We start from the raw sequence: 12,941 nt of genomic DNA on the forward strand, positions 1-12,941 counted from the left end.
AGTCTTAGGCCTGAAAGGAGAACTAGAAAAATCCACAATTGTAGTTAGAGATTTCAACACTCCTCTCTCAGTAATTGATAAAACAAGTACACAGAAAATAAGGATTTAGAAAAGCTGAACACCACTATCAACCAACTTGATCAAATCGACACTCAACCCAACAAATGCAAAATACACATTGTTTTCAAATGCATATGAAAGATTTATCAAGATAGACCATATTCTGGGCTACTAAGCACACCTGAATCAAATTAAAAGAAGTGAAAACACATAGAAATATTCTCTGATTGTTATGAAATTAAACTAAAACTTAGTAACAGGAAAGTATCTAACAAATTCCTAAAATGCTTGCAGATTAACACATTTCTAAATAACTCACAGTTCAAAAAAGAAGCCACAAGGAATATTAGAAAATATTTCAAATGGAATGGACATAAAAAAACACAATATGTGAAATTTGGGGGGATGCAGGAAAAGGTCAGAAGAGAATGTATAGCATTAAGTACTTATATTAGTAAAGAAGGAAGGTCTTAACTCAGTGATCTAAGCTTCTACTTTAGGATAAACTAGAAAAAGAACAAATTAAAACCAAAGTTCTCAGAAAGAAGGAAATTATTTAGAGATAAAAGCAGAAATCAATAACAATGAAAAGAAATAAAATCAATGAAGCCAAAAGTTTGGTTTTTGGAAAGATCAATGAAATTGGTAAGCCTATAGTCAGGCTGATCATGAAAAAAGAAAGATGGTACAAAAATAAATCTTAGGAATAAAATAGAGAACAGTACTACAAATCCTACAGTCCTACAGACATTATATATACATATATATTTAGAACTATATATATTAGAATTATATATATAGAACAAGTCTCTCTCTCTATATATATATATATAACAAGTCTATGTCATAATATAAAAACTTGACAACTTAGATAAAATACACAAATTCACTGAAAGACACAAATTACCAAAATTCCCACAAGAAGAAACACAGAACCTCAATTAAAGAAATTTTATGAGACCAACATTACTTGATAAGTAAGTAAGATAAGTAAGTAAGATAAAGACACAGAAAAACGAAAACCATGGACCCATATTCTTCATGAATATAAACACAAAAATCCTCAACAAAATATTGGCAAATCAAATTCAGCAATATATTTTTTAAAAATATATTATTATTCTGTATGGTTTATCCTGAAAATGTAAGGGTGGTTCAACAACTGAAAATCAGTGTAATTTACAGTATCAACTTAGTAACAAAGAAAAAACTACATAATCATTTTATTAGACATTTAAAAATCAGACAAAATTCCATTTTCATTCATGGTTCTGAGCAACTGCTTTAGTCTAAATGCAAAAAACTGGGATTCCTTCTTTTAAAAAGGCACAAGTTTCTTGGGGATCCAGAAGTCCTCTTATGAGACAGGTCTCAGGTAATGTTAGAAGATGGAGTATGAAGAAACAGATACATGGTGGAGACCTCAAACATATAATGAAATTATATTCATGATATGCTGTTTCAGAAAGAGTTTGTTACATATAGGCAGATTTCTATTGAATAAAAGAGGAGCTTCATACTACCGGACCTCTGGACAAAGGCAGTAGCTTCATATTTCAGGTGGTAGATTCTTAAAACCATACGTGTTCAAAAGGCCCTGGACAACTATTTGTGAAGGATGCTATAAAAGGTTTCCTATCTTAGATACGCATATAGATTTGATGAATTAAAAGTTCTTCCTAGTACTATAAAATAGTAGAGATAGAAAATCCAGTTGGCCTAACTAATGTTATATTAAGAGCTTGGTAAGGAAGTATGAGATTAATTTATATTTTAAAAATCATATTGCCTATCTTTACATAGTTTACACTAATAATTTAGTAGAGATGTATATTTCTATTGAATACTATATAAAAATATTTTTCTGTATATCCCTTTCTCCCTGCTTCTCACTCTAAAGAAGCTGATAAGTGATAGTTTAGTCCTTGCCTCATTAATACCTTCAACCACTCATTTTCTGTCAGTTCCTTTTTTCTGTCTTCAGACATCCTCTCTTAAAAATACCAACAATTAGACCTACTGCCTTTTCTAGCTACCATCCTATTTCTAGCCTTTCTTTCCACTCATATGTTTTCAATGAGTCATCAACACCTCCTGCCACAATTTCCTTTCTACCCACTCCCTCTTTAACCCCCTACAATCAGTCCAGTTCTTTTATACACCACCTACAAGGTCAGAATGCTAGGGCTTAGAGAGGCTGAGAGTGTTAGGAAGATGTAACATTTGTACCCAAGGAGCTAATCAGACAAAATCTACTTAAATCATCCAAATATCCACTAGGAAGAGACTAGAGACAGGGGTTAAAAAAGATAACTAACATGTATTAGATGTCTTCTGGTATACTGTTGTGTTAGATTATCTCCCATCATGGCCATCAGCAATTAATCCATTCATGTATACTCCAGTCTCTCCAACTCCATCTTTATCAGAAATCACAATAAATATAAATGGACCAAATTCACCCATTAAAAGACAGATAATATTATTATACAACATTATATACAATATCTATCTATATCTGTAGCGATATATTCTGCCTACATACTATTCATAAGATGAACCTAGAAAACACAAAGGCATTGAAAATAATAAATGAAAAAATAAGTTAGACAAAAACTAACTGTAAAAGAGTTGGAATAACTAAATTAATATCAGACAAAATAGACTTTAATGTAATTGATCAGAAAGAGAATCACTACATAATAATAACAGGAGTGAGATAAAGATGTAGAGAATATCCCTGGCATCATCTGTTTTAGAAATGGGAGTCTAGTAACTATCTCCAATATAACGGCTCAGAATCAGGCCAATTCTGCTCAATTTAATTCAGCTCACAATTATTTGTGTGAAAACTCCCAAATTTGTCACCATGGGCAAAAAAGCTTAATCTAATAGACATATATAGAACCCTATGCTTGATAATTACAAAATATGCATTACTCTTTTCAAACACATAGAAAATATTTTCAAAAATTAAACTGCAAAAAGCTATAATGCAAGTCTCAACAAATTCCAAAGAATCATATAGTCAATAACAAAAAACAAGATCAACTTGTCTGTTCACTTCCTCTGCCAATATCTTATCTCTCTGAAACTGCCTTATTTATTTGTACTTCTCTTTTGACATTGTTCATAGACATTGTGTCCATTTATTCAACACATTTGTATTAAATACTCATATACCAGTCACTATTCTAAGCATAGGGGATACATTAATGAACAAAGCAAAATAGACAAAGGTCTCTCCTTTGAGAAGTATACATTTCTAGTGTCACTTCTATCATTAGACTGCAAGTGCCCTAAGGCAGGACTATGTCTAATCTAGATTTGGCTGGCTCCCAATGTGCTGCTGGGCCAGACACTATGTTGGATCTGACAAGGTACAGAACCCACACACTCTGATACTGAAGACAGAGGGCTTGCTGACGCTTAAGGTATGATCTTTGGATAGTGTGGAATACAAATTATCAGGCAGGGACCTGCAAGCAGGAGGAGTAACAGAATCTACGCACCCCTTACAACTCCCCTATCGGTAATTCAATAGCTCAAGTCTCATCTGTCCATGGGTCAAAGCAAACCAAAGTCTAGACCATGTTGTCAAAGCAGAGATGCAGAAGACCAGATGTCAAAAATACTGGAAACAATGAAATCAGACAGATCAGGAGAAATAATCGTATCTTTTAATATGTCCTTGCAAACTGGGGTACAGTTTAAAGAGGCCAGATAAGCCAAGTGACTAGTGACCATGTCTCACATGTCTGTCTGGTTGTAAGGGCCCTTTCATCCTTCCTCTATGAGATAAGAATGAACATCCAGGCCTAAGAGCATCCAAGCTAGGGAGCAGGACAAGGAGACTATCTATGTAGCTTGCTGCAAACAGATTTATGTTCTAATAGGAATAGGGGTAAGGTGGCTGGCTTTACAGAAAACTCCGCTACCTTCCAGAATGGCAAGTTAACAGCCAGCATAACGAAGAAAGAAAAGGGCCTGAAAAAGAGAGATGCCTCCAAGTTCTGACATAGGTTTAAAAGGAGACTGGTTCCTTCTGCAGAGACACATCCCTTTCCAAAGGCCATATCAGTCCAGAGAGAAAGACCAAAACAAAAGCCCCACAGCAAGAAACAGGAAGGAAGGGGAACTATTCAAATTCCCTGCCCCTCTTCTCCATAGCACACAATAGCTGGGACCTCTACTGGGGCATCACAGCTGCAAAGGAATCCCTCTGACATGGTGTTTTCTGTTTTTTAAGCCTCTGTTTGAGCACTGTCACTATGGCGACAAGGCCGGGATGCTTCTCCTCTAAGTGAGAGGGCTTATCCCTTCAAATATGCTTCTTGAGTCAGCAACAAAGGAACTCACTGAACCTCAACTAATCTCATATTCTCCTTGGAGACCTCTCTCAAAAGGCACTTTCCCTCCTTGCTCCCACAAACCTTCTAGGTTTATGCTCTGTGTTCAGCCAACAACCACACTGACATAATGACTGAGTTTACTCACACACCGTATCTCGACCAAGTTCTGAGGTGTCCTCTTTAGTCACATAAGCCTCTCCAATACCTATTAAACAGAAACAAAGCAAGGATCGTGGTTTAGGGGAGGCCTCCCCAAGAAGGCTAGTGGACATGGGTCCCCAAGCTAGGATGGAACACAGGAATGAGGGGTGGGAGGAGCAGGAAGCCAACTTGCATAACTTTCTTTTCCAGAGGGAGGAATCCATGGTGTCATGTAGCCCTGGCAGGCCTAATCCTCACCCCCGGATCTGTCCTCAACCTGTCCTAGGCTGGCTGCTCTGTCTTGGCTCAGGTTCCACATCATTCCCAGCCACAGCTCTTCCAAGAGTAAAAGTTGGCTCTAGGGAATACATCCTCCCTGCCTTCAGAGGGGTCTTCCTTAGTCATGAGTTCTTAGAATCCTAAAATATAGGCCTGCTTCTTATGAGTTTTATTACCTTGGGGAAATCATTTAACCTTTCTAAGCCTGTTACCTCATCTGTAAGACAGGAGCAATTGACCTCTCCAGAGGGTTGTGATAAAGACTGAGGGGCAGGCATACATTCTACAACTCTTAGTTCTCTCTGCACCCAGCCCACTCTTCCCTCAGAAGCAGACAGTATCTAATCCTAAGAAGGTCTGTAAGCAAAGAGACAAAAAGATGCACCAACCTCACCTTGATAGCTCCAGCTCTAGTGTCTTCTGTCACCATTTCTGGGTAATATATAACTCTTCTCCTCAGCTGTTTTTTTTTTTAAAGACAGGATCTCGCTATGTTGCCCAAGCTAGCATGCAGTGGCTATTCACAGATACAATCATAGTATACTATAGCCTTGAACTCCTAGCCTCAAGCAATCCTCCTGCCTCAGCCACCTAGGTAGCTGGCACTGCAGGTGTGAGCCACCGTGCCTGACCTCTCCACTAGTTTTCAAAGCAAACAAACAAATAAGAGAGGGTATTCAGTCTCTTTTGCCTTTATTATAAGAGACAATGAGATGAGAGCAAAGATAATCCTAGGAAGCAAACTTCTGGGTTCTAGTCCTTTTTGCTCACTGAGTTTCTCAGCCTATACTCCAGAGGACTCACCTCCCTGTGGAAAGGGGCTGCACAGGGCACTCTGTTAGGGTCCATTCCATCTCTGAGATCTCTGGGTCTTAGGTGAGTACCAAATGACCCATGAAATTGGAATAAAGAAGATTTTGCAGAAAGACTGGTTGTGCCCTCTAGGAGTGTTCTAAAACAGGGCAGATGAGACATGCAGGACACAAAGACTAGAAGCATCATTTATACCCAGGAAATATTGACCACAAGGACATGTCAGGAGTCCATCCACCTCAGGGACAGAGTTCAAGTTTGACAATGCTGGAGAAATAGACATGAGAGTCTTTTGGGTTTTTGTTTTGTTTTGTTTGAGACAAGGTCTCACTCTGTTGCTCAGGTTGGAGTGCAGTGGTGCAATCACAGCTCACTGCAGCCTCAAACTCCTGGGCTCAAGCAATCCATCTGCCTCAGCCTCCCAAGCAGCTAGGACTACAGGTGCACACCACCATGTCCAGCTATACTTTTTATTTTTTTAGAGACAGGGTCTTGCTCTGTTGCCTAGGCTGGAGTACACTGGCAATCATAGCTAATTGCAGCCTCAAATTCCTGGACTCAAGCAATCCACCCATGTCAGCCTCCCAAATAGCTAGGACTACAGCCACACACTTCTATGCCCAGCTAATTCAAGCCATTAAAAAAATCCACCCCCTCCCCACTGTTTAAAATAAATGTTTTATTTGGGAATAACATTATATTCTTAGCAAAGTTTCAAACATGATACAGAATCCCTGGTACTCTTCACTCAGTTTCCCCTAATGTTAATCTATTACATTACCATGGTACATTTTTCAGAACTAAGAAATCAGACTTTATTTGGATTTCACCAGTTTTTCAACTGATGTTATTTTTACGTTCCAGGATCTAATCCAAGATACCTCACTGCATTTAGGATAAAGCACTTTTTAATGGTGAAAGATTTCTATCATAGCAACAAAACAGATTCTTGATTAAAAGAAAATCAGGTACATTTGTGGCTCTTTGCGAACCCTTTCTTCCCATTTCCATGTCTTTTCCTCCCTTAAGAACCATTATAAACTCATTGTTTTATCATTCCCAGACATGTTTGTGTGAATGCGCAGAAAGACAGTGTAAGTACAAACACTGTGTATATAGTGTTGTTTTCTACGCTTTAAAACTCATATAAACACTATTCTTTTCATATCCTTCTGTAACTTGCTTCTTTCATTCAATGTTGTTTTTGAGATTGATCTCTTAAGAAATGTAACTATAGTTCCTTTACTGCTGTATATAGTATGTATAATATTTCATTCATTTTCCTACTGGTGGAAATTTAGGCCATTTCCTTTTTTTTTTTTTTTTTTTTTTTTGCTGCAACCAACACTTTAATATTAAACATCTACTCAGGTACACAAGAAAAGATTCTCCATCTAGGACTGAAATTCCTGGGTATAAAGGGTATAATCAAATTGTTTCCTAAATCTGTAGTATTGTCCTTCCAGCAGTGTAAGAGTCTGTCATTCCATATCCTCATCCATACTAAGAAGTGTATTTAACTTATGAATTAATTTGTGGAGAACTGGCACCTTTATAATGAATCTTCCAGTTCATCAGTATAGCCCTTTTCTCCATTTATGAAGGATCTCTTTTTTTTTCCTTTCAACAACTATAATTTTCTTCAAAAACATTCTTGTGTACTTTTTGGTTAGGTGTACTCCTGGGTATATTATGGCTTTTGTTACTACTGAAAATAGGATCCTTTATCTATTAATTTTTCTAATTGGTTATTCCTGGTAAATAGGACTTTAATATGTTGATATTGTGCTTATGGAACTTGGAACTCTTACATTACACAGTTGGTTCTCTATATCCATGGGTTCTGCACCCATGGCTTCAACCATCTGCAAATCCAAAATATTTAAAAAAAAAAAAACTAATAAAAATAACAATACAACAACAAAAAAATACAAATAATAAAATACAGTATAACAACTATTTACATAACCTTTACATAGTATTGGGTATTACATATAATCTAAAGATGATTTACAGTATACAGCAGGATACATGTAGACTACATGCAAATACTAAGCCATTTTATATAAGGGACTTGAACATCCACAGATTTTGACACCCAAGGGAGGTCCTGGAACCAATCTCCCATGGATAGTGAGGGATGACTGTATTTTCCACTTAAAAATCCCAAGAGAATCCCCTATTGGTATGCAAGCAAGAACAATTTAATCTTTATTTTCAATATTCACATTTGTCTTGTCCTATTGCATTGGCTAGAACCTCCTGTACAATGCTGAATATAGTGATAAAGGGCATTCTTATCTTTTTTATGACTTTACTGAAAGCGAGCCTAGTGTTATTGTGTATTGTTCAGGATTGTTTTTTGCTGTACTATTTTGATAGATGTTCTTTATCAAGTTAAGGAAGTTTTCTTCTATTCTTAGTTTTCTGAGAAGTTTCCCTCAATTGTGAATGAGTGCTAAGTTCTGACTAATGTTTTTTCTGTATGTAATAGATTATAGGCATTATTAATCTGTTAACATGCTTTATAATGTTAATATATTTTCTAATGTTGAATCATCCTTACATTATTTTCACAAACTCTACTTAATCAGAATGTGAATATTTGAAATAGATTTGCAAATATTTCATAAGCATTTATGTTTATTAAAAAAGCTGGCCCATAATTTTCCTTTCTTGTATTCTTATTTGGATATTTAGGTTATACTATCACTATAAAAAAAATGACAGCTTTTCCTCAGTTTCTATTCTCTTAGACAGTTTGCACAATATTAGGATTATTTACTTCCTGGAGTTGTACATGCAAAAAACCATTTAAGCCTTATATTTTTGGGAGAAGAAGTCTCTTGACTATCAGTTTAAATTCTTTATAATTGTTATTTTACTGCAGTTTTCTGTATCTTTTGAAGTAGTTATGGCAAATTATATTTGCCTAGAAAATTACCCATGTCTTCTCCTAATCCAAATTTTAACATAAAAATTTTCAGAGTATAGGTTTTTGATTTTTATTATCAATTTCATATCAGGAGTTATATTTCCATTTCATTCAAAATATTATTTGTGGATCTTATTTTGAAAAAAAAAAAAGCCTTATTAGGGTTTTATCTATAACACTTTTTTTAATCCGCCAAATGATTTTCTATTTCATTTCATTTGTCTTCCTTTGTTTCCTTCTTTCTACTTTTCCAAAGGTTTATTTAGGATTTTTTTCTAGCTTCTTGAGTGGGATATATATAGTAGACAACAATAATTGCCTACACAATATTTATAATATTCTCCCTTGTTCCATACCAACACACCCTTATTTGGTTTGGGAAGGCAATACGCCATGCTAAAAAACAAACTATACTTCCCTGGCTTCCTTGCAGCCAGGAACTGCCAAATGACACAATTCTAATCAATGACATGTAAGTGGAAGTTATTGCATAGGGCTTCCAAGAAAGTGCTCTAATTAAACGTATAACTTCCTGTTATATGACAAATGTTAAACCCCTAGGTCATTTAAGCCATGGTCATTTAGATTATCATTTACACATAGCCAAATAAAATTTATAGTAATATCTATTCAACAGGTTACTCTTTTCTTTTTGGTAGGAAGTAGGGGCAGATGGTGTCTCGCTCTGTTGCCCAAGCTGGAGTTCAGCAGCATGATCACAGCTCACTGCAGTCTCAGCCTCCCAGGCTCAAGATATCCTCCTACCTCAGCCTACTGAGTAGCTGCAACTACAGGCCCGCGCCACAACACCTGGCTGATTTTTGTATTTTTTGTGGAGATAGGGTTTCGCCATGTTGTTATAAATAAAATAGCTATGGTTTAAGTCTCTAAATTTTGGGGTGGTTTGTTATGCAGTAAAAGCTAGCTGATACAGCAGTTGGTTTCCAATGTGGGGTGGTGCCATAAGAAAAACTATAACATGTGGTACTGGTTTTGAAATAGTGGCTTTTCTAGTGGCAAGAAAAGCAGTAAGAAAACAGTTTGCAACGGCTGGAGAAATGGAAAAGAAACTGCTATAGCAGGCTGGCAAAATGATGGCTTGTTTTGGGTTGAGACAGAACAACTGGTAAAACTAAAGCTTGCAGTAACTTAAGAGATTTTCAAAAAGAAAAGACCCTAGTGAACTCCTAGTTGTAGCTAAGTAGATCTCCAGACAGAATTTCAAAAGTGTCATTTAGGAGCTCTTAACTGCATATGCTAAAGTGTGGCAAGACAAAGGTGAGCTAAAGAAGGAAATATTCTGTTTGCAACCAGAATTTAGATAGAATATAGAAGGTCCAGGATTTGTGGTGTTGGAAAATAAAACTGATCCTCATCTCCAGTCTCCCCACATTTGACAACCTTTGAGTAAAATATTCTCAGAGTAAAAGGAGGCCTTAAAAGAGCAAATTAAGAGTTGGGTTGTATGACCATTTGTTAAGGCCTCTGAAGGATTTAAGAAAGAAAGCCTAGCACACCTTAGCTTGTCAAAAAAGCTCCTAAGAATCTTAAGGGCCTGACAGAAGCTTAATCCCAAATCACTGAATGACTCTAGAGAAAAGAAACAACAATTGTGGATGTAGTTTTTATACAATGAGTTAAGCTATAGCCTATTACATAGAAAGCCCACAATATTTTAAAGAAAATCATCCCAACAAAGTACTATCAGCTTGGACTACAAGGGACTAAAATTGATCAGGCTGCAAAGAAGTCTCTGGGCCCTCAACTATCTATGGGCAGGAAGACAGATGAGAAAGGGACTCAGCTGTACTATTTCTTGTGGAAAAGGAAAGGCTTTTTAAGGGGGAGAACCAAGATATTAGAGAATAGAGTCAAGAGCCTTGGAGAACAACAAACCGGGAAGACACCCCAGAGAGCAGAAGGAATGGCCTAGATTAGATGACCTGGCAACATTTGCCCCAGGGGAATTTTGATTTGTTACGAACCAGTAACTGCTATGTCCCTTTTGTTTTTCTCCTTTTCGAAGAGAAATGTCTATTCAAGTTATCCTGCCCCGGTCTCACCACTGTATGATGGAGGAGTAGGGAGCAAGTGACTTGTCATTTTAAATTCTGGATCAAGAGCTGCCATATCCAAGGAGCTACAGCTGAGGACCCTCTTTCATATCTGACTGTGATAAGATCATGAGATCACAGACTTCCAACCTGATGCTATAAATAAGACAGAGAGCCTAGGATGAGGATGAGCACATTTTGCATGCATGAGAAATGTGGCCAAAGAGCAGACTCTGGTAGATTCCAAAAACACCCATAAATCCTTTTCCTCCTCTCAAGATGTGGCGTCTATTTCTCTCCCCATTGAATCTGGGCTTGGCAATGTGACATGCTTTGACTAACAGGACATTAGCACATATAACATAAGCAGAGGCTTAAAAAGTTTTTGGACAGTAAGTCCTGCTCTCTTGCTGCATTTGGAAACCTGGGTCTACCATGTGAATACCCCAAGGCAGCCTACTGGAAGATGAGAAGCAATTTGGAAGAGAACTGAGACATCCAAGGATCAGACAGTCAACTTCCAGACATGTGAGTGAGGCTATCCTAGATCATCTAGACAGTCACCAGCTGACCATAGAGGCATGATAGAGTCAAGATCTGCTGAGCTGGCCTAGATTTTAAAAACTGCCCAACCAGCCCAAAGAATTGGAAGCTAAATAAGACACTGTTTATTTGGGGCCACTGAGTTTAGTAATGCAGCCTAACCCTCCGGGTACAATTGATGACTATAGTTTTTCTTAAAAAATCTATAATTATTATCTTCCTGACTCCGAATATGGCTTTAACATTTTCCCCCAAAATAATCTGCACCATCTTGCTATTGTTGCCTAGTCTTCATTTTAATCATGTTTTTAAAATCATACACACTTATGAATGTTTTGCATAGCTAACAAATAAATATATTTTATCAATTTCTGTGTTTACCATTGCCTCTTACATTGTACATCTTTTCTCATTGTTTAATTTTTTTCTTTCCAAAACACATCCTTTATGGGAACAATAGACACTGGTGACTCCAAAAGGAGGGGGAGGGGGCAAGGGCTGAAAAACCTCCTATTGGATACAGTGTTTACTATCTGTGGGTGATGGGATCAACAGAAGCCCAAACCTCAGCATCTCACAATGTATTCTTGTAACTTGCACGTGTACCCACCAAATCTAAAACAGAAATGGGAATTAAAAAGAAAAAAACACCCAAATATATCCTTTAATAGTTATTTTAGTGAGCATCTTTGTCTTTATACTCTTGGTCTTTGTTTTGCTCTCATTCTCCTGGGATAGTTTAGGTATAGTATTTTAGGTTCAACACAAAAAAGTTACTCCTCTGTCTTCTTACCTCTCTTGTTGCTGACGAAACACCTGTCAGTCTGTTATTTATTTATACATAACTAGTATTTTTATTTTTGATCTTTAGGTTGCTCTTTTTTCTCTTTTCTGAAGAGAAAAAAAAAGCAGTTTCTGCAGTTTCACTATATCTAATTGTGGGTTAACTTTTGTTTAGCTTTCAAAGTATTAGGAGACATTTTTGATCTGAGAACTCATGTTGTTACTCAACTCTGGAAAATTATTAATCATTTATTTAAATATTGCTTCACTTCCATTCCCTTTTTAAGTCTCTTTCTGTAGCTTTTATTAAATAATGTTGAAGCCTGTCATTTACCTTCCACACCTTTAAACTGTTCTTTCCTGTTTTCGACATCTTTATATTTGTGTGCTGCAGCCAGGCTAAAGTTTTCTGTACTATTTTTCAATCTGTTAACTCATGCTTCAATGGTAACCAGTCTCCAGTGTATCCCATCTACTGCATCTTATTTCAATAACTATATTTTTCATTTATGTATGTTTTTATATATACCTGATCTCATTGTTCATTTATTTTTTTTTTAAGAGATGAGGCCTCATCCTGTCACCCAGGCTGGAGCACGAGCCTGTAGTTCTAGCTACTCAGGAGGTTGAGGTGGGAGGTTTGCTTAAGCCCAGGAGTTGGAGGCTACAGTGAGCTATGATTGTGCTACTCTGCTCTAGCCTTGGCAGTAGAATGAGACCCTGTCCTTAAAAAAACACGAGAAATTAAAAAATAAAAACAAAATTAAAATTTTTAAAAATAAGGAGGAGATCATTTGTGAATGCCAACCATTCCTAACTGGTGCTTCAGAAGCATCATTACTTTGCCAAAGCCTCTCACTCCAAAAGATAAGCATGGTAACCAAAGCAAATAGACCCCGATCCTGCTCTTTGCCACCACCACCACCTGCCCTAGAGATTTGAGAACTTCTCCTTTTACACCAAAGTTATCACTGATCAAGC

The sequence above is a fragment of the Rhinopithecus roxellana genome, chromosome 1, assembly GCF_007565055.1.
Source record: "Rhinopithecus roxellana isolate Shanxi Qingling chromosome 1, ASM756505v1, whole genome shotgun sequence".
Classification (NCBI taxonomy): domain Eukaryota; kingdom Metazoa; phylum Chordata; class Mammalia; order Primates; family Cercopithecidae; genus Rhinopithecus; species Rhinopithecus roxellana.